The 26,876-nt window shown below is 44.0% G+C and overlaps 1 long non-coding RNA gene across 2 annotated transcripts; it reads right to left on the bottom strand.

The window, feature by feature from the left end:
- Positions 1-1,652: 1,652 nt before the first annotated feature.
- LOC134809390 (uncharacterized) lies at positions 1,653-26,530 on the bottom strand. Of its 2 annotated transcripts, XR_010154964.1 has the most exons (5): positions 26,178-26,491; positions 14,488-14,594; positions 11,863-14,137; positions 11,569-11,729; positions 1,653-2,042 (listed from the first exon to the last, which is right to left on the bottom strand). It is a non-coding gene; the product is annotated as an uncharacterized LOC134809390 (long non-coding RNA). The 2 variants fall into 2 exon arrangements; XR_010154963.1 differs by having other exon boundaries at positions 11,569-14,137; positions 26,178-26,530.
- Positions 26,531-26,876: the final 346 nt, after the last annotated feature.

Genomic DNA, 26,876 nt, shown 5'->3' with positions numbered 1-26,876 from the left:
AAACCTGTACAGGTACATGTGCCAGTTTTGTCATATCCCTGACTATATTTTTTACCGCTTGCCCTTGATGATCTATATGCAGACAGCAATTGGTTAGGTTAAACGTTCCACAGATTCCTGCTTCAGCTGCTAGCAAGTAGTCTAGGGCTAATCTATTTCGATAGATAGCATTTTTTACCTGGATTTTCTGCCAGGCTAAAACAGTCAGAGCTCTGCCAGTTTTACTTGTGATTATTTCTGACAGCTTGTAAACAAATGATCTGGTTGAGCATGTAAATGGGGGTTTGTTCTCCCCACAAGCCATCTTGTGCTCAAGTGGCAGGCCCATAGTACTGTCTAATTATTTCAGGGGGCCACTTGTCATCTTTCCAATTACCTATAGGTATGCTTATCTTTTCCCAGGAAGCATAGATTGGGAAGCCCAGGAGTTCAGCTATTTTCATGGGCAGTAGGAAAAAGGATGGTGTAATGGTGCTGACAATACAACTACTCTCCCATTGTTCAGGTAACTTGGCATAGATTCCATTCCCAAAAATGATATATAGTCCAGTGGAGGCTTTCCAGTCCCGAAGAGAATGTGAGTGGGTCCACATTGCTTGCAAATTTGTAAATTTACTAAATGGATCTTTCTGTGTGGTTTGAACCCCACCCCGTGTCTGTTTTTGCTCTGCTTGGCTTTTGCTCAAGGCAATGGAGCCTTCCCACAAGAAGAGTGAAGTTCTGTCCTCCTCTAGCTATGCAGTATGGCTTAATAATTAAGGTTCTTAAAACCCAGAAGTTGCCAGTATGGGCCTTCTGTACTGGAATCTTATCAGGGACTGGATCAGTGGTCACTAATTATTGGGCTCCCCAAGGCCATTGATCTCCCTTAGTGGTACCCTCACATACATAACAGGAAGTAGCATTGAGGGAATGGGCTAAATTTTGTGCTAACTGCAGGAACAAATTATATGTCTTCCCTGGGTGCTCTGATACTGGCACATTTAATTCATCATAGAAGGTCTGAAACACTGGTTCAGGAGAGTGCCTTTTGAATTCTCCTCAGACCAAAATATTTACTTAAGGATCCAGACCAGATCTGCTGATCCCTAGAGTTACATTTTCTCCCTCTTTTCAATGGGGATTTGTTATTATTAGTTCTAAGGGGTTACAGTGGCCACTAAGTGTAAGAGGAATCATCCTTTCCTTCTGAAGCCAAACTAGAACTTTTTCATTCTTTTTCCAGGTAGCCCAAATGAAACAAGACCAAAAAGTACATGCTTTATCACATAGGCCTAACTCATAGCAAATATGCTTATTCTCCGCTGTATAACTTTTTTCTCAATATAGAGAGCCACATACTAATCCTTGCTGGTTACTCTTAATGGTGGCACAAGCATCAAAATTTAAGGTTATGTGTTTGGGGGTTCCCTTTTCTTCTGTTTTATTATTTCACTTGTATCACTTAGGAAAAGATCAGTTCTTAATCTTATTTCAAAGATTGTGATCATAGGAGTCTCAGATGTGTTATATCACATATCAGTTCTGTCATTTACTGAGCTGCACATTTTATACTGAGTGAAGTTATACAGGCAAGTTCCTTTTGAGCTCCCTAGGCATTCATAATAACTATAAAACAGAAAGATAGTTTTAACTTGTTGCCCTACCTCAGTAACCTGATGAATACACTGGGAACAGTCCTCCACGCAGGGAAAATCAGTCTTTATTATACAAGCCCAAATTTTAAGGAGAATAACTCCCACAACGAGTTTTCTAATGCTTCAGAAGTGTGTAGAACAGTCAGCTTCCTGTTGTCACTGGAGCAGGGATTGTCGTCTTTCTCAGTGTCATTTTGCAGGGGTTTTCAAGGCTTGCTCTCACCTCCCAGGTCTCAGCCACTGCAGTTTTTACACTATGGTGATGGATCCAGGCTGGGATTCCTTCTACATTCATGGCAGTCAGAGTGGTCAAAATGATGGTCAGGGGTCCTTTCCATTGTGGCCATAGTGGGGTTATGTTCCAGTCTTTGATGCAGTCTTGATCACCGGGGGCAAAGGGGTGAACTGGGGAGAATAATAGGGCATGGCTCATTTACCCAAGCAGAAATTGTTTGTGTAATTTTTCCTAGAGCCTGTAGCTTTTGCTGTAACTCAACTTCACCTCACTCTCAAGGAGTCCTGGGGGTCCCCATAATATGGGAGGGGTTCTACTATATAATATTTCCTAAGGGGAATATCCTGCTTTTTTAGAAGGGGTGCATCTTATTTAAACAATGCCTTAGAGAGGGGCTGTAACCATTTTCATCCTGTTTCCTGGCACACTTTCCCGAAACTACTTTTGATAGTCAGATTCATTTGCTCCACATTTCCATAATCTGAGGTCAGTAGGCTGCATGCAGTTTTCATGTGATCTCCAAAACCTTTGCTGTCTCCTGCACTAAGTCAGCCACAAATGCTGGCCCATTATCTGAGCTGATTCATGAGGGCAGTGCAAATCTGGGAATAAGATCACAAAGAAGCACATGAGTTACTTCATGAGTTTGATCAGTTCATGCTGGATAAGCCTCTATCCACACAAAGTGGGTATGCAAAAAATCTGATAAATACATATTACCTCCACACTTTGGCATTTCTGTGAAGTCCACCTAGAGATCTTCAAAAGGGGTCTTCTCCATAAACTTGTATGCTGGACTGAACAGCTGGACCCTGCCTCGCCTTGTGCTGTCAGCAGGTAATACATCACTGTGCCACCGTTTTGGCAAGAGCTGGAAAATGCTACATTTAGGCGTACTGGTCTAACAACTTTTCAAGTGATTCCTGACCTAGATGGGCAGTTTCAGGCATAGCCAGTACAACTGTGGCTCCTAGCAGCTGTAGCAAGAGTATTTTTCCATCTGGTAGCTGAACTATCACTCTCTTGCTGTTTGCCCTCCTTCTGCCTGGTAGGGGGTGGAGGCTGCTTTTTTAGTCTCTGAGTCAGCTCTGGAGTTTCCTAAAGCCACCGTGGTAGAACCTCGCTGCAATGCATGACTGCCACTTTTTTGGGGTTCCATACTTCTTCTAATCATTGCAAGATTTCTTGCTGATTTTTTTTTGTCCTTTCCTCCAGGGTTTATCAGGCCCTTTTCTTTATATAATGTTCCATGAACGTGGGTGGATAAGATGACATACAGAGAGTCAGTTTAAATTTTTACATTCTTACATCCACTGAGTTCTAAGGCCCGAATTAAAGCAATGACCTTGGTTTCTGGGCTGAAGTACCCTGGTAAAATGGTTTGGCCTCAATGACAGCATACAGGATTACCAATGCGTATCCTGCATACCTCTGTCCTTGTGGGTTTACAAAGCTGTTCCCATCCATGTACAACTCCCAGTCCACTGGTGCCCAAGGCTGGTCCCAGAGATCAGGTATGCTAGAGTAAACTGAGTCCAACACCTCTACACAGTTATGCTTAACAGGGCTTCCTGATACTGGGAGCAAGGTGGCAGAGTTCAGGTTGTTACAAACTTCAATGGTTATGTGGGGATTTTCACAGAGCAAGCTTTGGTACTTCGTTAGTATAGCACTGGTTAGCCAATGATGTCCTTTGGTATTCATTAAAGTCATCGCATCATGGTGGGGGTCTTTATGTTCAGGTTTTGCCCAAGAGTTAGTTTATCTGCTTATCGTGCTGGCAGGGCAGTTGCTGCTAAGGCTCTCAAACATGGGGTCCAAGCTTTAGATACCCCATCTAGTTGCTTAAAGAGGTAGGCCAACAGCCTCAGCCAGAGCCCCACAGTCTGGGTCAAAAGCCCAAATGCCATTTTTTCTCTCTGACACATATAGTGTAAATGGCTTTGTCAGGTTAGGCAGACCCAAGACTGGGGCTGACATGAGTTTCTCTTTTAAGTCACAAAAGGCTTGCTGTTATTGGGATCCCCATTCAAAAGGTTCCTTTTCACCCCTCTTTTTAACCCCATACAGGGGCTTGGCAATATAGCTCCTAAGAAATGTCTCACCTTCCTTCTGATCTTAGGCTCTGATAGGCTGCAGAAGACCTGCTTTTTTTATGACCCCGAGCTGTGTTCCCTCTGTCAGATAGTGAATCCCAGGTAGCGTATCAGCTGTCTGCATATCTGAAATTTCTTCTTGGACAACTTATACCAAGAATCCTCTAGGTCTGAAGCAGGGCATCTGTCCCACTGGAGCACCCTACTGCCATGGGGTATGCCAGAAGAAGGTCATCAACATACTGGAGCAAAACACATCCTAGGTCTTTGGTGGGGAACTTTTTGAGGTCTTGAGGCAGTGCCTCCCTGAAGATGGTGGGGGAGTTCTTGAACCCTTGGGGAAAGCGGATCCAAGTGTGGTGAATGGTGACACATGACCCCAGATCTTCCCATTGAAACACAAACAGTTTCTGGCTCTCAGGAGATAGTCTGATGCTAACAAAAATGTCATTCTTGTCTGGGCAGGTGAACCAGTTTTCCTAAGCTGGCAGTAACCCCAACAATGTGTACAGGTTATCTACTATTGGGTTTAAAGTGACTGTAGCTTGATTGACTAAGTGCAAGTCCTATAGTGGCCTGTAGTCCTTGGTCCCTGGCTTGGGAACAGGCAAGAGGGGAGTATTCCATGAAGACTGACAAGGGAATATAATTTCAAAGGCTCTCAGACATTTAAGATGAACCTGGATATCTTCAAGAGCTTCTCTGGGGAATGAGCACAGCCTTTGCCTGACCAGCTGGGCCCCAGGCTTAACTTCTACGAGTGCAGGGGCTTGGTTGACTGCCAGACCTGGAGGAATATCTTCTGCCCACACCCTTGGCCACTGCTTAGCCAGAGCTGGTTCTATCTCTTGGACTAGCTCAGTTATGAAAAGTCTCCATTTCTCCCCTCTGGGGAGCATAAGGGCTGTGAAGACTCACTTCACATCCCCCTATGGCACAAGTCTGGGGCAAGCAGAAAAATTGTTTTGCTGAGACTCCTGTGGCTCTGATTATATCAATAGTCTTTTTGGATAAGTGGGAGACCAGGATGGTCAATACTGAATGTTCAGCACCAGTATTGACAAGAAATACAATCTCTTTGCCCCCAACTGTCTTCCTGACCATGGACTCATTCAGTTCATCTGAACCCTGTCCCCCTCAGTCCAGGAACCCTTCTGCCAGATTAAACAAGGCCCTTTCATCCTTGCTTGAGACCTCTGGCTTGGAGCCATTTTGTTTCTCTTTTAACTGGAGACACTTGTCTTATCAATGCCCTATTTCTTCACAGCATGCACACTAGTTACACTGCAGGCATGGTCAGTCATACTGGATGTTTTTCCCAGGGCCACTCATTCTTTCACTCTTTGGAGGTACCCCTCTAATAGCTGCAGCTAGCAGGTTGGCCTATTGCCAGACTTGGCACTCATTTTCTTGCTGCATCCCTATTCACAAACAACTGATTGGCTATTTCCAACAACTGTGAAGTGTTCATACTCGCAAATCCAGCCTGTTTCTGAAGTTTTCTTCTAATGTCTTCTGTGCTTTGACTAACTAAAACCATGTTAATCATGTACTGATGTTCAGAACTTTCAGGATCACAGGGAGTACACATATGGTAGACCTCACATAGTCTTCCATAAAATTGTGCCAGACTCTCTTCTTTTTCTTCAATGACTTCAGAGACTTTGTTAACATTTGTGGCCTTCTGAGATCCCTTATTTAACCCTTCTAAGTGGGCTTCCCTATATTGCTTCAGACTTTCTATAACTTCTCCTTCATTTAGGTTCCACTGGGGATCCATTACGGGTAATTGGATCCTCACATACTCCTGGAGGTTTTGGTAATCAGAAGGAGCACGTTCCTCCAGCCACTTGGTTGGCTTCTGGAGCAACCTTCCCCTTCTATCTGTGTTAAAGAGATACATAAGCAGCTGGTGGCAGTGGCAATTGGCCCAAGTAGGGTTGTGGGTCTGGATAATAGTTTGAAGCAAGTCAATTAAAGTCTGAGGTTTTTAATATAAGATGGTGTATTTTTTTCCAAATTAGGAGATCAGTAGAAGTAAAGGGTTGATACACAAAGGCATGCATTTCCACCATATGCCTGTCATCGCCTACCCCAGTATACCGCTGCTTCCTCAGGGGCATTTGTATCCCAGTCTTAGGTGGTAAGTGAGCCACCAAGGTTGGGGTTTCTCCCACAGCTTCACATCCTTACTTGCCTACTGTGGTTGGCCTAGGGGTGTGTGTGTCTTGCAGAGGCACAGGTACTGTGGGGACAGAATTGGAGAGTCTCTCTTCTTGGTAAGGGACAGGGGCATCACTGGTGTCATTTCCTGCCATGAGTCTTCTGATATTGGGTCAGACAGAAAATTAGGACATAGCTTCCCTCGATGGTTGGAGTGGAACTATTCCTTGGCTATTTGTCCCTTTGCCACTAATAATGTTGCTGCTGCCTGTCCTCTTAACTATTGTGGGAGTTCTAAAACCAGTTGTAACCAAGTGTCTATGTATAAGAACTGGTCTGGGTGCCCCGGATTACAGGATATCTTGTGCCATACCTTTGAAACAAGAGACCTATCTAGACTTCCTTCTGATGGCCTACCCACTTCTAATGTTGGCCAGTCTATCTCACACAAAGTTTTAAGTTTCCCTGGTGTCATAGTAACTCCACAGTCTCTTTTAAATCCCTTCTTGAAATTATTCTTCATAGTTCCTAGGGGGCTGGGTTACTTTGTGTCTGAACCATTTTTCCCCCAGAGAAGACAACACTGGCACTGCAAGAGGGAAAGGGTAAATGTCCCTCACTCATCTAATTCACACTAAATCAATTAATTCAAGCCAAGTAAAAATCAAAACCAAAGCCAAAGTGCTGATAAAGGCACACTGTGAGTGATCAGGCCACACTTCTGCTCAAACAGAGTTGGTAAGTTTCCAAGACTGGTCTTACTGTGTTCGAGATTTCCAGATTCCAAGTGCCAGTTCCTTCCTGGTGTTCAGCCACTCTGTCAATCCTCTGTGGTGGCCTGCTTTGCAATGCTCTGGTGAGGTGTTCCAACCAGGCAGTTGCCTACTCAGAAGCACTATCAGTATTTGCGTCACTCAAGCTGGATGGATTATCCTGCAGGGATGCTCTACAGGGCAAGCATAAGCTACCTAAGGGGCTACCTAGGCCATCTACTAATCACCTCTCTTCCCAGTCAGGGAACCAAGAAATGTAGAAGGATGAGCCACAGACAAAACCATTCAGACACCAACCTAAAGAAGGAAGTGGCTTTATTTGGCAGGGAGTTTTGGCAGACTTGTGTCTCAAAAACCAAGCTCCCCAAGAGAGATTTCTGCACCTTTTAAAGGCTTATAACTCTAAATGGTTCATGTGAAAGGGTTGTGATCAATGAAGCAATCATGGGGTATGTGGCTGGGGCTTCAGGCATTGGTAATCAGGAAAGAAGAGAACAGAACAGAAGGTTTCACAATACTTCCTCATACAATGTCTGGAATCTATAGGTAATAGAAGCGGTTAAGTCAGGGGTTGATTTTTAACTACAATGCCTGGGGTGTGGCACCAGGCTGTCTGACTATTGATCTCATTTCTGCCTTTCTTTAGCTTTGGCTTCCTCTTTCTTTTTCTGAGTATTAGACAATAAGAGTGGTGGTCTCCTTCCTTACCACCTGAAAACTGGACCATAGTGTGGACTGTGTGTGCAATTTAGGGAATGTGGGGATGGAGTTGGAAGCACCTTCTGTGTCATCTGTCTTTATTTCTTTTGCAGGTGAAGTAGCAAGACCCCAGCCTTTCCTGACCTTATTGCTGCTCACAGCCTATGTCCCAGGATGAAATCTCAAGATGATGAAGAAGTGCCCCTTCACGACATGAAGCACATGCTCACCTGGGAACCAAATTCGAGGTAAATTAAAGGGAAACTGCAGACAGGATTTCTCATTTCTCCACCTTGTTTGACCACAATGCAATGAAATACTTGGAGATGTTTGTTTTTTGGTATGGTGTGCTACTCTTCTTGCAAGAAAACCAGCTTTTTTTTTTGCAGAGGGAGGTGATTTGGATGATGTAGGGTCTCAGCCCCACTCCCAATTCACTGCAGATTCATGATTCACGGAAAAATAAAAGCACAGAGCCCTGCAGCCCAAGCACAGCCACACAGACAGGCGGTGTAGGAGACTCAAAAAAAAAAAAAAAAAGAAAGAAACAAAGAAAGAAAAAAAAGGAGAGCAGAATTGCGTTAGCCACATTCCTTTAAGCAGACTCCACTTCAAGGCACACACACACACAAACACACGATGCAACACACACATGTAGACATCCAACACTCACAACACTCCCACAGAGAAACAGCCTGGCAGCTCCCGAGGCTGCAGCGTTCTGCACAAACCTCACCTGGGAGAGGAGAGAGCAACCCCAGGGAATACAGGTGGACTGTACATAGAAATCACAGGCGGGTAACTTTCAAAAAGACTCACCCTTACAACGTATAGACAGCAATGAGGAATCATGCAGATTTTTTTGGATCCTTAAGAATTTTGCAGTTTGTTCCTGGGGCCCTGCTTGATGTTTTCTTGGGCTAGCTCATGTCTGCCCTCTCCTAGGTTCATGGGACTATCCTGTAGGTCCTACAAAAAAATAGGTGAGAGCCCACCTCTGAGGAACCTCCAATGAGGTCTCCTTCTCCACCAAGCTGCAGGGACTTGTGGCAAGGCAACGGTGACATTCATTGTGATGCTAGCCACAGCTCATAATCAGGCCATGTTCCTGAGCCTAGACCATGGGCATTCATGAGGCAGGCCCAGATGCCCAGCTCTCAGAGCTGTCAGCTTGCCTAAGCAGAGGAAAACAGTACAGGCAGAGCCAGCCTGGTATCAGGAAAAAGGCTGTCTGTGGAAACCCACTACAGGACCCTAAAAGTCTTGACCTCAGGGCCCCTTCAGGCCATCTCCATTTTCAGGTCCCCCTGGAGGAGGAGGGGCTTCAAGACTGTGAGGTGGTCCCTGGAAACTGCTCTTCTGACTTTATTTCCGAAAGAGGCTCTGTTCCAGAATCAGGTCCTATGAGGATTGGAATATAGTCTGGTGTGTGCTTGAAGGTTTCCTGTGTGATAGAATCATACAACTCAGAGGTGGGTGTCAGTGAAAGATGACTGGGCTCTTGATCTCACTGCCTCCCTTCATCCTGGCCCTCAGAGGAGCACTCTGGGAGAGGCGGGAACCCCAATAAAGGCAGGCAAGTCAAAAGTGGAGCAGTGCTCTCACATCTCAGACTGGCCTCTCACTGCTGCAGATGAGGTTGAGACAGTGTCCCAGAGGATATCTTTGGCTATGGCAAGCCTGAAAAGCATATCCAGTAGTTTTATTAAGGGGCACTGTGGATTCCTGAAGATGGCAAAAAGAAATCAAGGCTTGCCTGAAAGAATGAGCTGCCTTGTGCTTGAGTCCAAGCAATGTTCAGTGATACCTGTCAGAGGACCCAGAATCCTTCTGCAAGGTGCAAAGAACCTCAGACACCAGAATGAGACAGCGACCTGAAACCTGGAGCACAGCCAGCCTACCTGAAGTCCTTTTTGCTATTTGAAATCCCTGCCAGCAAAATAATCTGTGGCAAGAGGCAGTCTATCCAGCAACAGCCCAATGAAAGAGCCCCTCCACGATGAGAAAGCTGCGTAGATGAAGTGAAAACAGAGTCTAGATTACCAGGCAAAGGCCAGACACAGCTGGCTGCTTTTCATCCTACAGGAATCATGCAGCCCTCCTATGTAAGTGGGAGAAGAATGGTTTCTTGTTGGTAGCTGTAACTGGAATTTATGGTTTTAAAAGTAACAAAGCTGCCCAGTCATTAAAACATGAAAGTGTTTACAAGGGAACATTCACGCAATAGATTCCAATGAGGGCCATTCACTATGAACTGGGAAATGTTTAGTAAAAAAGTCATTGAGCTAGACCCAGAGAAACCCTTGGCTGATGAGGAACATGGAAGTCAAGAAAACAAGAATCCTACAGATCCTTATGGATCTGGAGGCCACATCCCATTCAGCACCAATCCATACCACTCCCATTTGGCTCCAGGTATGAAAGCCCTCAAATTGGGGGTTTGCCAAAGTGGCCCCAACTTGCACTCCAAGTATTCCTTGAACTTTGGAGCACTTCCACCTGAACACCGAGCAATAGTTAGGATGGCTTGTGCAATTAAGGTAATGCAAGTATAATGTTGGAAGCACCCTAGGTCATCTGTAGTTACTTTTTTTTTTTTTGCAAGTGAATTTGCAGAACCCCATCCACCCCTCACCAGATGGTATACTTTCCCCTATCTGACATTATTTCTGCCCAAATTCTATGTACCAGGATGAAATCTCAAGATGATAGAAGAATGTCACCTCATGACTTGAAGTACCTACTCAGTTGGCAACCGAATTTGAGGTAAATTCAACGGGCCTGTGGACGGGACTGTTACTGTCTGTCCCTGGGTTGGCCATGTGACAATAAAGTACTGGCAGATGTCTGTTTTTTGGTGTGGTTTACTCCTTCTTTGCCTAGAATAGTGGCTTTTTCTGCAGGGGGAGGTGATTTGGACATCGGTGGGTCTCGGCCTGCCTCCCGATTCACTGCAGATTCATGATTCCCAGAAAAATAAAGAACAGGGAGCCCTGCAGCCCAAGAAGAACCACACAGACAGACCATGAAAAGTGTGGGAGACTCAAAAAAAATGTTGAAGTGCATTAGCCACATTCCTTTAAGAAGACTTTACTTACAGACACACACAAAACACACACATGCACACACACACACAAACATACAATGCCACATGCACATGCAGATATCCAACACTTCCAATACTTCCACAGAAACACACAGCCTGGAAGCTCATGAGACTGTGTGGTTCTGCAGGAAGCCCCACCTGGGAGTGGGCAACCCTAAGGAACACAGGCAGGCTGTACCTAGTAATTACCATAGGACAAGTTTCAAAAAGACTCACCCCTACACCATCTAGGCAAGCCTGAGGAATCCTACAGATCCTTATGGATCCTTAGGGATTTTGCCACTCATTCCAGGGGCTCTGCTTGACATTTCTTCAGGCTGGCTCACTTCTGTCCTCTTCTAGGATCATGGGACAATCCCGTGGATCCCACATGGAAGACAGGTGAGAGTCCATGGCCGGAGCACATCCACGGAGGTCCCCTTCACCAAGCCACAGAGACTTGTCGCTAGGCAATGGTGACATTCATTGTGATGCTAGCCAGAGTTCACAATCAGGCTAGGTGCCCTAAGTCTAGTGCATGAGCATTTGTGAGGCAGGCCTAGATGCCTGGATGTCAGAGCTGTCAACCAGCCTAAGCAGAGGCAAATGAAACAGGCAAAGCCCGCCCGGTATCAGGAAAAAGGCTATCTGTGAAAACCCACTGTAGGACCCTAAAAGTCTCGACCTCAGGACCCCTTTGGACTGCCTCCATTGTCGGGTCCCTATGGAGGAGGAGGCATTTCAAGATTCTAAAGGGGTTGCTGGAAACTACCCCTCTGACTCCATTCCCAAAAGAGGCTGTCTGCAAAAATTAGGTCCTGTGGGGACTGGAATATAGGCTGGTGTGTTGTTGAGCATTCTTTAGGTGTCAGAATTTTACCTGAGACCCCAGAGGTGGGTGTCAATGAAAGATGGCTGGGCTCTTGACGTCACTTCCTCCCTTCATTCTGGGCCTTGTAAGCCCTCTCTGGAAAAGGCAGCAACCATGACAAAGCCAAGTGCAGGGTGGAGCAGTGTTCTCAAACCTCGGACTGGCCTCTCCTGGGTGAAGATGAAGTTGACACAGTGTCTCAGAGGTCGTTTGTGGCAATGGCAAGCCTCAAAAAGGTGACCAGTGGTGCTGTTGAGAGCCCCTGAGGATTCCCCATGAAAGCAAAGATAAATCAAGGCTCACCTGAGAGAATCAGCTGCCTTGTGCTTGAGTCATGCAAGATTCAATGATTCCTGTCAGAGGACTGAAAATCCTCCTGCAACGTGCAAACAACCTCAGCTCCCACAAGAAGACAATGAACCACAACCTGGAGGGCAGCCAGCCTACACAAAGTTCCTTTTGCTCTCTGAATTTTCTGACAGCTAAATAATCTGAAGGAATAGGCAGTCCCATCCAGCAACAGCCCAATGAAACAGCTCTTCCATGATGAGAAGGCCATGCAGATGAAATGAAACAGAGGCTAGATTATCAGCCAAAAACCAGACATGGCTGTGTGCTTCTCATCCTACAGGAATCATGCAGCCAGAAGAGGTAAAACAAGAGTTTCCTTTTTAGTGCCTGTAACATGAATTTATGGTTTTAAAGGTATCAAAGCTGCCCACTCATTTAAACATAACAGTGTTTAGAAAGAAACATTCATGCAATGGATTCCCATGAGGGTCGTTCCCCATGAACTGGGAAACGTTGAGTGTGGAAGTGGTAGAATCAGACCCAGGAAACCCTAGCCTGAAAAGGAACATGCAATTCAGGAAAAGAAGAGGCTATTCTGGAGGCCACATCCCACCCAGCATCAATCCACTCCATTCACATTTGGTTCCAGACATAAAATCCCTCAAATCAAGAGTTTGCCAGTATGACTCCAATTTGCACTCCAAATGTTCTCTGCACCTTAGAGTACTCCCATCTAAACCCCAGGCCATTGTGTGGACTGCTTGTGAAATTAAGGGAATGCAGACATGGAGTTAGAAGCATCTTCAGTGTCACCAGTCTTGATATTTTTTTTTCAGGTGAAGTTGCTGGAACCTATCCAAATCTCACTAGATTATAACCTCACCCCTATCTGACCTTACTGCTGCTCACACTCTGTCCCAGGATGAAATCCCAAGATGATGAAGGGTTGCACCCTCATGACGTGAAGGACCTGCTCATCTGGGAACCAAAGTCAAGGTGAATTCAAGTGGCCCTGAGGACAGGACTGCTAGTGTCTCTCTCTGGTTTGGCCACAGGACAATGAAACACTGGAAGATTTGTGTTTTTTGGTGTGGTGTGCTTCTCTTCTTTCAAAAGAGTAACTTTTTTTTTTTTTTTCAGCAAGAGGTGATTTGGACACTTGCATGTCATAATACACCTCTTAATTCACTGCGGATTCATGATCCACAGAAAAATAAAGAATACAGAGAACTGCAGCCTAAGCAGAGCCACCCTAAGCTGAGCCACACAGACAGGCCACCACAAGGTTGGGAGACTCAAAAAAAAAAAAAAAAAAAAGGAATCACTGACGTGCATTAGCCACATTCCTTTAAGCAGATTCCACTTAAAGGCACAAACACACACACAATGTCACACGCATACAGAGATATCCAACACTCACAACCATCCCACAGAAACACACAATCTGTCAGCCCCTGAGGCTGCATGGTTCTGCAGGAAGCCCCATTTAATAGAGAGCAAACCCAAGGAACACAATCAGGCTGTACCTAGAAATCACTGGGGCAATTTCATAAAGACTCACCCCTGCAAATTCTAGGCAGGCCTGAGGAATCCAGCAGATTTTTTGGAAACTTAGGGATTTCATGGTTTATTCCTGAGGCTCTGCTTGATATTTCTTCAGGCTGGCTCATGTCTTCCTTGCCCTAGAATCATGGGACTATCACATGGATTCCACAGAAAAAAACAGGTAAGAATCCACCACTGACGAACCTACATGGAGGTTTCCTACACTGCCAAGCTGTAGTACTTGTCGTTAGGCAACATTGACATTTATTGTGACACTAGCCAGAGCTCAAAATCAGACCAGGTGCACTGAGACCAGGGCATGTGCATTTGTGAGGCAGGCTGGGCATTCACCTGTTAGAAATGCCTGCCTAATTAGAGAAAACTGGTACAGGTAGAGCTGGCCTTGTATCAGGAAAAAGGTTACCTGCAAAACCCACAGCGAGACTCTGAAAGTCTCAAACTTTGAGCCCTTTCAGGCCATCTCCATGTTAAAGTCCTGCTAGAGGATGAGTCATTTCATGACTGTGAGGTGATCACTGGAAACTGCTCTTCTGACTCCATTCCTGAAAGAAGCTATGTGGCAGAATCTGGTCACATTGGGATTGGAATATAGTCTGGTGTGTTATTGAGGGTCCTTTGGGTGACAGAATCATACCTGAGACCCCAGAGGCATATATCAGTGAAAGATGTCCTGGCTCTTGATCTCACTGCCTCTCTTCATTCTGGACCTCACAGGAGCTTTCTAGGAAAGGCAGAAACCATGACAAAAGCATGTCCAAAGTGAAGTAGTTTTCTCATACCTCAGACTGGCCTCTCACAGCTGCAGAGGAGTTTGAGACAGTGTCTCAATGGCCTCCATAGCAACGGCAAGCCTAAAAAGGATCCCCAGTAATGCTGTTGGGGGACACTTGGATTCCCTATGAAAACAAAGAAAAATCAAGGCTCGCATGAGAGAATGAGCCGCTTTGTGTTGGAGTCCAAGCAATTCTCCATGATTTCCATCACAGGACCCAAATGCCTCCTGCAAAGTCCAAACAACCTCAGCCCCCAAAAGAAGACAATGACCCACAAGCTGAAGTGCAGCTAGCCTACCTGAAGTTCCTTTCGCTCTCTGAAATCCCTGGCAGCTAAATAATCTGTGGTGGGAAGCAGTTCCAACAAGCGACAGCCCAGTGAAAGAGGTCCTCCAGAATGAAGCCCTGTAGACGAAATGAAATTGAGGCTAGATTTACAGGAAAAAGCTAGACACAGCTGCCTCCTTCTCATCCTATAGGAATCATGCAACCCACCCAAAGAAGTGGGAGAACAAGAGCTTCCTTATTGGTGACTGTAACAGGAATTTATGGTTTTAAAAGTATCAAAGCTGCACAGTCATTAAAATGTGACCGTGTTTAGAAGGAAACACTCACACAATGGATTCTCATGAGGTTCGTTCTCAGAGAACTGAGAAACGTTTAGTGTGGAAGATGGTGATCCAGACCCAGGATACCCTAGGCTGAGAAGGATCATGGAAGTCAGGAAAAGAAGAAGCAAGTCTGGAGGTCACATCCCACCCAGCATCAATCCATTCCACTACCATTTGGCTCCGGGTATGAAAGCCCTCAAATCAGGAGTTTGCCAGGATGGCCCCAATTTGTACTCTAAATATTCCTTGCACGTTGGAATACTCCCACCTGAACACCAGGCCATGGCGTGGACTGCTTGTGCAACTAAGGGAATGTGGGGATGCAGTTGGAAAAAATTTCTGTGTCATCACTCTTCACCTTTTTGCAGGTGAAAGTGTGGGACCCCATCCAATCCTGACCAGATTCCATCCTCACCCCTCTGACCTTATTTTTGCTCACACTTTCTGTCCCAGAATGAAATTCCAAGATGATGGCAGAGTGCTCCCTCACAACATGAAGCACCTGCTCAACTGCCAGGCAAATTTGAGGTAATTTCAAGGGGCCCTGAAGACAGAATTTTAGTGTATCTCTTGGGCTTGGTCACAGGACAATGAAACACTGGGAGATGTCTATTCTCCGGTGAGGTGTGCTCCTCTTCTTTGAAGAAGAGTGGCTTTAATTGCAGGGGTAGGTGATTTGAACTCAGACGGGTCACAGCCAGACTCCCAATTCACTGTGGATTCTTTATCCATAGGAAATAACACGGAGCCCCACAGCCTAGGAAGAGCCACATAGACCACCCACCAAAAGGTTGGGAGACTCAAATGAAAGAAGTGCTGCTTCAAGACTGCGTTAGTCACATTCATGTAAGCAGGCTCCACTTATAGGCACACACACAGACACACACACACATACACACACAAAGGCAGACATCCAACACTTGCAACACTCCAAAAGAAACACACAGCTAGGCAGGTTCTGAGGCTGCATGGTTCTGCAGAAACTCCCACCATGGAGAAAACAACCCTGGGGAATACAGGCGGGTTGTATCTGTAAATCACTGTGGAGCAAGTTTCTAAAGGACTAACCCCTACAACGTGTAGGCAGGCCTGAGACATCCTGCAGATTTATTTTGGACCCATGGGAATCTGTTTTTTATTTCTGGAGCTCTCCTTGACATTTCTTCAGGCTGGCTCACGCCTGTCTTCTCCTAGAATCACGGTACTATCCTGGGCATCCCACAAAGAAAACAGATGAGAGTCCACCGCTGACGCACCTCCAGGGAAGTTTCCTTCTCCGCCAAGCCACGGTGACTTGTTGCTAGGCAATTGTGTCATTCATTGCGAGCTAGACAGAACTGACAGTTAAGGCATTGTGCCCTGAGAACAGCACATACACATTCACGGGCAGGTGCGGGCGCTCAATTCTCAGGTCTGTGAACCTTCCTAAGCAGAAAAAAAAAATGGAACAGGTGCGATTTTAGGGCTCCATTGGGCTGTGTTTGTGTTCTGGTCCAGATGGAGAAGAAGAAGTTTTGAGACTGTGAGGTGGTCCCTAGAAACTGCTCTTCTGACTCCATTCTCGAAAGAGGCTGTGTGCAGGAATTGGGTCCCATGGGGTTTGGAATATAGTCTGGTGAGTTTTTTAGGGGTCTTTGATTGATGGAATAATACCTGAGACCCAAGAGGTGGGTATCAGCCAAAGATGGCCAGGCCCTTTACCTCACTTCCTCCCTTCACCCTGGACCCTGCAAGGGCTCTCTGGGAAAGGCAGGGACCACGATAAAGGCAAGGCGAAGGTGGATCAGTGTTCTCACCCCTCGACCTAGGTGCTCACAGGTGCAGATGAGGTAGAGACAATGTCTCTGAGGTAGTCTGTTGTGATTGCAACCCTGAATAGGGTGTTCAGTAGCATTGTTGACAGCCACTGTGGACTCACCATGACAGCAAAGATAAATCAAAACTCATCCAAGAGAAAAGCTGACTTGTGCTGGAGTCCAAGCAATGTTCAAAGATTCCTGTCAGAGGACACAAAAGCCTCCTGCAAAGTACAAACAACCACAGCCTCCAAAAAGATACCATGACCCAAACCCTGGAGTGCAGCTAGCTTACCCAACTTTCCTTTTCTCACTGAAATCCCTAGCAGCCAAGAGATCTTTGGCAAGAGGCAGTTGCATCCTGCAACAACTCAATGAAATACTCCCTCCACAATGAGACAGGACATGCAGATATAATGAAATACGGCCTACATTACCAGGCAAAAGCCAGACAGGCCTGCCTACTTCTCATCCTACACAAATCATGCAGCTCTCCAATAGAAGTGGGAGAACAAAAGTTTTCCTTCTGGCTGGCATCTGTAATGGAATTTATGGTTTTAAATGTATCAAAGCAGCCCAGTCATTAAAACGTGACAGTGTTTGGAAGGCAACACTCACGCAACATATTCCCATGAGGGCCATCCTCCATGAACTGGGAAATACTTAGAGTGTAAGACATTTAGCCAGATCCAGGAAACTGTATGTCAATGAGGAGCATGGAAGTCAGGAAAAGAAGAGGCAAGTGTGGAGGCCACATCCCACCCAGCATCAATCCATCCCAGTCCCATTTGGTTATGACAATGAAAGCCCTCAAATTGGGAGTTTGCCAGGAAGGCCCAGTTTGCAATCCTAATGTTCCCTGCATGTTGGAGTACTCCCAGATGAACATGGGGCCATGGTGTGAACTGCTTGTTCAATTAAGGGGATGCAGTTGGAAGCACCTTCTCTGTCATCTCTCTTCAGCTCTTTTGAAGGTGAAGGTGCAAGACCCCATCCAACCCTCATCAGATTGTATCCTCACCCCTATCTGACCTCATTTCTGCTCACACTCTCTGTACCAGAATGAGATCCCAACACAATGGAGGAGTGTCCCCTGATGACTTTAAACACCTGCTTGGCTGGGAACTGAATTTGATGAGACAGCTTATCAAGGCATCCCAGAAATCACTAGGTCCTATTTTTTTCTCTACCCTGCAGTTTCCTCCTGGAGTAGAAGGTAGTCCACAAAACATACTTAGCTCTAACACAAGCTCTGCCACTTTGGTCATCCATAGATTCTCAGTACAAACATGGACAAGAAGATTAAGCACTTCCCCAGTGAAGAGAAAGCACTGGAGTCCTCATTCAATGCTTTTTTATTCAAATGATAGAGACTTTCTATGCCAATAGGCTATTACACTTTCAAAGTGGTCACCTCTCCTCAGCTAGCAAATTTCCAATGGTATGACCATGGATTTCTTCTGTTGCCAAACTATGAGATCATCCCAATACAGCTGAATGCTGGAGTATCACAGAAATGAACACTTCTCAATGTTTTTTCTGGACCCCAGAACCCCCAAACAGATATTATACCTATACCCTGGAATCTTCCTCAGAGAAATACAATGAATTATAAATATCAAACTCTGACTGATTCAGCAAGATCTTGGATTTATACATTAGCTGGTATAATTAGGCTTCATACTCTACCATTAGTTAATGCTGGTGGATCTTGTTTTCTCTTTTCCAGTGGCACAGGTGGATCTAAATTCCTTACAAGATGGATACTGGTCAGTTTCAAGTTCAATCTATTAATGTCCTATCTCATGTACAACTTGTAGCTAGACCTTGGCTTGAAATTACTACTTAAGTTAAAACTTGGAAACAATTTGTGTCATATAAAACAGGAAGAGTGATGCAGATTAAATCTAATGAAGAGTATCAGAAACCAGAAGTATCAGGTAGCTCATAGAGTTAACCCTGGTGCCAAACCAGTAACTTACAGCTAGATTCCACCATTTCTTTTGTAGTTAATAAAATTGAACTATGGGCTCATTCATCCCTCAATGAAGATATATCTCAGTATGCTACAGTAACCCATACATTTTAACCATGGTGTCAGCCAGTATAGAATGTATTTGGATGCCAAGAAGCTATAGAAAGGACAGATGGATACTGGACTCTCATGGAACCTGAGTCAACTTAGTTCTGGATTGCTTCTATATGGCATACTCCATATTAATTTGCTAAGTCTGAAGGTGACAATATTAAGTCTTAGATGCAACATAAAACTAGTATGATCAGGCCCTGTAATCAAATGGATAGACTTAGTACATTGAATAAGCATGAAGCTATTATACTCAAACCCCTGATGCATACATGGATCTTAATACATCCTATTATGAACATAACTGAGCCCTTAATTCACTCTAAAGTTGACATGATCAGACCCTGGAGTCAGCCTAAAACAGCCGTAGTACAAACCTGGACCCAGCCAGAAACTCAACCACGAACACTCTTGACTCACCTGAAAGCTGATACAATTAAACCATGGTTACAAGCTGAAAATGATCTAATTAAACTAAAGAGCTTCTGCACAGCAAAAGAAACTAAAGAGCGAACAGGCAACCTACAAAATGCGAGAAAAATTTCACAACCTACTCATCTGACAAAGGGCTAATATCCAGAATCTACAATGAACTCAAACAAATTTACACGAAAAAAAACAAACAACCCCATCCACAAGTGGGCGAAGGACATGAACAGACACTTCTCAAAACAAGACATTTATGCAGCCAAAAAACACATGAAAAAATGCTCACCATCACTGGCCATCAGAGAAATGCAAATCAAAACCACAATGAGATACCATCTCACACCAGTTAGAGTGGCAATCATTAAAAAGTTAGGAAACAACAGGTGCGGGGGAGGATGTGGAGAAATAGGAACATTTTTACACTGTTGGTGGGACTGTAAGCTAGTTCAGCCATTGTGAAAGTCAGTGTGGCGGTTCCTCAGGGATCTAGAACTAGAAATACCATTTGATCCAGCCATCCCATTACTGGGTATATACCCAGAGGACTATAAATCATGCAGCTATAAAGACACATGCACACGTATGTTTATTGCATCACTATTCACAATAGCAAATACTTGGAAACAACCCAAATGTCCAACAATGATAGATGGGATTAAGAAAATGTGGCACATATACACCATGGAATACTATGCAGCCATAAAAATGATGAATTCATGTTCTTTGTATGGACATGGATGAAATTGGAAATCAGCATTCTCAGTAAACTATCGTAAAGACAAAAAACCAAACACCACATGTTCTCACTCATAGATGGGAATTGAATAATGAGAACACATGGACACAGGAAGGGGAACATCACACTCTGGGGACTGTTGTGGGGTAGGGGGAGGGGGGAGGGATAGCATTAGGAGATATACCTAATGCTAAATGATGAGTTAATGGGTGCAGCACACCAGCATGGCACATGTATACACATGTAACTAACCTGCACATTGTGCACATGTACCCTAAAACTTAAAGTATAATAATAATAAAATAAAAAAAAAAGAAAATGAAAGAGTGAGACACTGGATTTGGCATAAATTTAAAATGTTGTGGCCCAGAACCTAGACTGAGGAATGGAAATAAAAACTTTAGACCCAAACAGAAACAGATCCAGTTAGGTACTGGGCCCAAACTGGAATGGAAACAGTAATACCTAGGCCCCAATCTGAAGGTGATAGATCCTGACCCTGGAATCACACAGAAGCTGATATCATCAAACCTTTGTTTCAGTCTCAAGCAGACACAGTCACAGAGCAGAGAGAACCAATAACTCTGACAGATCACCATTGGATACAGTCTGAAACTGAAACAGTGAGGTTTTGGAACCAACCTGTGCCTGATAAGCTAAGAGACTGAACACATCATGAAACTTACCCATTTAGACACTGGGGCAAGGTTGAAAGTGATAAAGTTAGATCCTGTATCCAAGCTGGAGATGACACATTGAGACCATGGATTCAGAAAGACATTGGTGTAATTAACTGCTGGGTACAAAAAGAAGCTACTATATTATCACCATGGATGCAAGGAGAGTCTCAAGAATTAAATTCCTGGACACAATCTGAAACAGACAGAGTCCCACTGTGGACCCAGATTGAAACTGCAAGAATAAACTATTGGACAAAGATGTTAGCAGGTATAGTCTCAACATGGACAAAGGCTGAATTTCAAGGATTAACATCCTGGAGGCAGTCTGAAACTGATCCAGTCATACTGTGGACTATTGCCAAATCTCCAGCGGTGAATCTCTGGACACATTCTGTATCTGATAAAGTCACATATGGGAACCAAGGTGAATTTCCAGCCTTATTTCCCTTAACAGAGCCTATAGCTAAGATAGTTACACTATGGATCCAATTTAGATTTCCAACAATGAATCCCTGGGCAAAAACTATAGCTGAAACTGTCATACCATTGATCCTGGATGAAATGCCAACAAATCCTTGGACAATATTACAGTCTGAATATCTAGAAAGACATACCTGGCTTCCATCTGAATTTAATCCTACCTCATTGTGGACCATGGTTTATTTGCCAGCAGTAAACTACTGGATACATTTTGTTACTGAAACAATAACACTGTGAACCCAGGTTGAGTCTCCAGCAATACATTCCTGGAAACACTTGGAAACTGATATAACCACACTAGGGACCCATGCTGAATCACTAGTGATGAATTCTTGGATACGTTGTGCTATATCTGACATGGTCACAATGTGTATCCAGGCTAAATCACTATAATTAAATCCTTAGACACAGTCTGAAACTGATATACTCACAATATGGATTCTGGCTGAAACTCTGGGAGTAAGTCCCTGGCACATGATATATTCTTACCATGGACCCACGCTGAATATCCACCTGTATCTTGGACTCAAGCATGGATTCCAGGTAAAACTCCAGCAATGAATCCCTGGAGAGAGGCTACAGCTGATATGGTCCTACCATGGAATCAGGCTGTATTTATAGAAGGAAATGCCAGGACACAATCTGAAACTTATACAGTCACACAGGAGATCCTGAAAGATTCTCCAGCAGTAAATTCTTGGACACAGACAACAGCTGATGCAGACAAGCTGTGGGCCAAGCCTGAATTTCCAGCAATAAATCCCTGAAAAAAGTCTGTAGGTGACAGTACTATACCTGGATTCAGGATGAGTCTCCAGCAATAAATCCATGGACACAGTACGTATCTTATACAATCAAACCATGAGCCGAAGGCGAATCTTCAGCAGTAAATCTCTTTACACTGCCTGAATCTGATAACATTATCCTTTGGACACAAGCTGAGTCTTCAACAGTAAATCTGTGCACAGACGCTGTAACTTCCACAGTCACACCATGGGCCCAGGCTGTATCTCCAGTAGTAATTCCATGGACACATCCTTTACCTTCCATACTCGTACCTTGGACCCAGGTTGAATGTCCATTAGTAAATAGCTGGACAATGTCCACAGCTGATAGCATCACATTATAGAAAGAGGCTGAATTAAGAGCAGGATATCCATGGATACTGCCTTGGGCTGCTACTATCACACTATGGGCACCATCTGAATCTCCAGCATGAAATCTTTGGACACAGTCTATGTATGACACAGATACACCATGGCATCAGGCTGACTCCCCAGCAGTAACTTACAGGACAGAACCTGTAGCCAAAACACAGACACTGTGCACTCAGTCAGAATTTTTAACAGTAAAGCCTTGGATCCAATCTGTATCTGTTACACTCATACCATGGACCCAGGCTGAGTCTTCAGCAGTAAAGCATTTGACACAGGCAAAAGCTCATACAATCAAACTATGGAACCAAGTCAAATCACCTGTCATAAATCTCTGGAAACCAAATGAAACCAGTATATTCACACAGTAGACCGAGGCTGAGTCTCCAAAGGTAAATGACTGGGCACGGCCTGTACCTGCTAGTTATACTACTGAACGAAGCTGAATCTGTAGGAGTAAATCCCTCCACAAAGCTTGAAACAGAAATTGTCTTACTGTGGACCCAGGTTCATTCTAAAATCAACAACGTCTGCACATACACTCTACTTGACAAAATGAAATCATTGGCTAAGAATGTTTATGTAGCAGTAAATCCATGGAGAATGTCTAAAACTGAAATAGTCTCATCATGGAACCAGGATCTGTTGCCAGCAATAAATCCCTTAACAGTGGCTGTAACTGGTATAGTCATGCTGTAGTACATGGCTGTATCTCTAGTAATAATTCCCAGGAGAGAGGCTCTAGCTGACACAGTCATAACATGGACACAGACAAAATCTCCAGCAGTCAATTTCTGGTTACAACCTCTACCTGATGTAGTCACACTGTGAACCCAAATGAAATATCCATAAGTAAACACGTGGGACCAGGCTGAATTTCCAGCTGTAAATCCCATGATGCAGTCTAAGTCTCAAATTATAAATATCTGGACAAAGTCTGAATCCCTAGCCCCATGTCCTCTGTTAGAGGCTGAGATTGATATAGTCATATCATGTACCCAGACTGAATATTTGGCAGTACATCCCTCAAGAAACCCTGTTGTTGATACACTTACATTGTGTACACAGGCTGTAACTCTATCATTAATCTGTTCACAAAGTTTACATGGCACACCGAAAGCATGGACTCAACCTAAATGTCTACCACTAAATAACTGGACAGAGGCTGTATCTCTGAAAGTTATACCCTGGACCCAGGCTGAATTTCCAGCACTAAATCCCTGGACACAGCCTGTTTTTTATACAGCTACAATTTGGGCACAGGCTGTAGCTGCAACAGTAAAGGCCTGAGCACAGCCTTCATCTAATATAACAAGATTATGGTCCCAATCTGAATCTGCAGTATTAATTATGTGAATACTGCCTGTATATGACATATACATAAAATTAATCCAATTTGAATCTTCAGCAGTAAATCGCTGGATACTGCCTATGTCTAATACATTATCATTGTGGGCCCAGCCTGTATCTCTAGGAGTCAATCCATGGATAGAGGCAATAGCTTCCACAGTCACCCCATGGACCAAAGCTTTACTTCTAGCAACAAATCCCTGGACACAGACTGTATCTGATATACTTGCACTGTGGACCCAGGCTGAATCTTCTCCAGTCATTATCTCCACACAGCCAGTATCTGACAAAATTATACTGTGGCTTCAGGCCCAGTCTCCAGTAGGAATTACCTGGACACAGACTGTATCTGATATACTTATATCATGGACCTATGATGAATCTTCAGCAGAAAATCCAGGGGCATGGGCTGTTATTTCCTCAATGTTACCATGGACTCAGGGTATCCCTACAGCAGAAAACCCTGAACACTACCTGTGTCTGAATGAATCACCCCATGATCCCAGTCTGAGTCTCCAGTGGTAAACACATGGACAGAGGCTACAGCTTCAACAGACACAAAGTGGACTCATGATAATTTTCCAGATGGAAATTCTTATACACAGAGTGATATGGGCTCATTTTGGACAATGCTTAAGATTGAAGCTTAGAAACTCTGGGCACCATCTGAAGCTAAAATATTTATAGAATTTCATTACTGCCTGAACCTGATACTTCACAACCTTTGATCCAAGATGAAAATCAAGTGTCTATTTTATGGACACACCATGAAATTGAAAATATCAATGAATAGACCTCACCTGAATTTGAAACACTTATATCCTGGATAGTGCCTGCACCACAAGCAGCAAAACCATGGTCCCAACCTGAAGCTCTAGTTAGTAGAATTTAGTTTAAAACTGGAACAGAAAAAATAAACAAAAACCTTGGGCTCAGTCAGAATTTCAAACTCTGAGCACATTCACTCCCTTTGGACATGGTAAAATAGAACTGGGCCAAATATAGAGCTACAGCATTTATAACACGGATTCAATCTGAAACTGATGTCTTCTTCCCATGTACCCAATCTGATCAGGTACAGTGAGATCTCAGACCAGATCCCAGAAGGTGATACAGTAAAACTATGGATCTGGACTGAAGCAGGCACAATGCACCCCTGGACGTGAGCTAAAACTAATACAATCAGGCCTTTGACTCACGCTGAATTTCAAGCAGTCAGGACCTGGACCCTGTCCTTCTCTGATACACCACACTTTTGTATCAGGCTGAAATGCAGGCAGCAAAATGCATGACTAATACTCTGATTGCTTTGTTTCAGACCCAAAACAATACAAGAAGAAATGGTACTCAACCTTATTCTCAAACAGTTACTACTTGGATGAAGCCAGAATGGCAAATAATCCACCCATTGAACCAATCTGAAAAGCATGAAGCCAGACCCTGGACCCAGCCTGAAGGTGATGTTATCCAACCTTGGACCTATGTGGAAACCAATTCAGTCAGACACTGGGCCCATTCTGATACGGGTAAAATGAAACAATGAACTGATCCTGAATCTCAAGCAATTAGGACCTGGCCTGAGGTGGGTGTGTTGACACATTGGTCCCCAACTCAAAATGATGCAGTCTGGCAGTGGACCCAACTTGAATCTCAAATGATGCACTCCTAGACCCAGAATCAAGTCAGTATAAATTACCCTTGGACTCAGCATGTACCTGTAACAATCAGACAATGGACTTACTCTAAAATGAATCCCTGGACCCACATTGAAGCCAATACAGTGATACGATACTGGTTTCACACTAAAATGAATTCAATAAGATCCTGGAACCAACCTGAGAGTGACACAGTCAGATTCACCCTGAGAGTCAGTCAATCTGTCCCTGGCCCCAGACAGAAGTTGGTATATTTTGGCCCTGGACTCAGCAAAGAGCTGCTATATATCAAACCTGGACCCACCCTGAAACCCAAGCAGTGAGACCCTGGATCAAGCAGGAAACTGATAAAGCCAGATCTTCATTTTACATTCAAATGAATAAAGACAGATCCTGGGCTTATTCAAAATCTCAAATAGTCAGTCCCTGGATCCAGCCTGAAGTTGACATAATTCACACTTTCATCTAGTCTGAAACCTTTCTATTAAGATTCTGCCCCAAGGTTCTATCTCCAGTAGTCAAACCATGGACCTTGCTTAAAGGAAGAGCACTCATATCTTGGATACTGTCTGTAACCTAAGCAGACAGACCCTGAATTCAGTCTGAGGCTGATAATATTGAATACTTTGCTGTTTTTAAAGCTGGGAAAGTGAGAACCTGGATCCAGCCTGAAACAAAAATACGAAGACCCAGAATCCATTATAAGGCTAATATAATTGCATCATTTTCTCCTCCTGAAATTAAGTCAAATGAAGAAACGCTATTAATGAGTGATTTTGGCTCCTTGTCTCAACGCGCACCCTTTTCACCAGTAAAAACTGTTTCTTTCCCAGATCAGTATTTTATTGCTTTGTTAACTGAGATAACTGCCACAGAAAGCCAGGATAAAATCAATTCTCTCCAACCAAGCAAGATTACAAGCATTTGGCTTCCTGGAAGAGTTGTTTACCAGTACTACGGCAGGAAATTAAAAAGTATCAAGATAAAAGAAAGCCCTGATGTCCCATGTACCTCTCTTATCTCTCTTTCTTCCTCCTTTTTCCTTCTTCCTTGTCCTCTTCCATCTCCATGTTCACTGTGCCCTTCTTTTTCAGTCTTGCATGCTGCTCCAGCCATAGTTTTAACAAAACAACCTCTCCTGATGCCTGGATCTCAATCAGGAACCAAGCCTGGACAACAACCTCTTAGGCATTCAGAACTCAATGTTTGCCAGTTGAGTGTCAACTAGCTGGGGTCTGGAAAGAAAGTTTCCAGTCTTTCTGGCTCTTCAAAACAGCTGTTATTTCTCATGAAACCACAGGCATCTTTAGTCTAGTCCTATGTTTGAGTTAATATACTTGGTACGAAGACTCTTGTTGAACCCTGAAACCACAGTTTGTAAGATCAGAGGTTATGTTCTCAGACCTTTGCAAAACCAAAATTTCAGTTATTGTATGAATCAGCAGAGATGGTAAAATATTGAGAGAATATCTTATTTTTGCCTAACAGAGTTTATGAGCTATGTTTTATGAATACAGTTCTATTTAGAAAACAGTATTTTAAAGATAGTCTTACTTCTTAGAAATGGTTTATTATTCCACCTGAGGTATATGAATATATACACATGCTATTGGACAATAATATAATATCTTGGATGTAAATAATAAGTTACTTTATATATATACTTTATTATTTGAAGGGAAAGTATGCAGAAAACCTCTGTACTATATC

Source organism: Pan troglodytes, chromosome Y (assembly GCF_028858775.2).
Source record: "Pan troglodytes isolate AG18354 chromosome Y, NHGRI_mPanTro3-v2.0_pri, whole genome shotgun sequence".
NCBI lineage: Eukaryota > Metazoa > Chordata > Mammalia > Primates > Hominidae > Pan > Pan troglodytes.
This window is presented reverse-complemented; position numbering and strand designations above follow the sequence as displayed.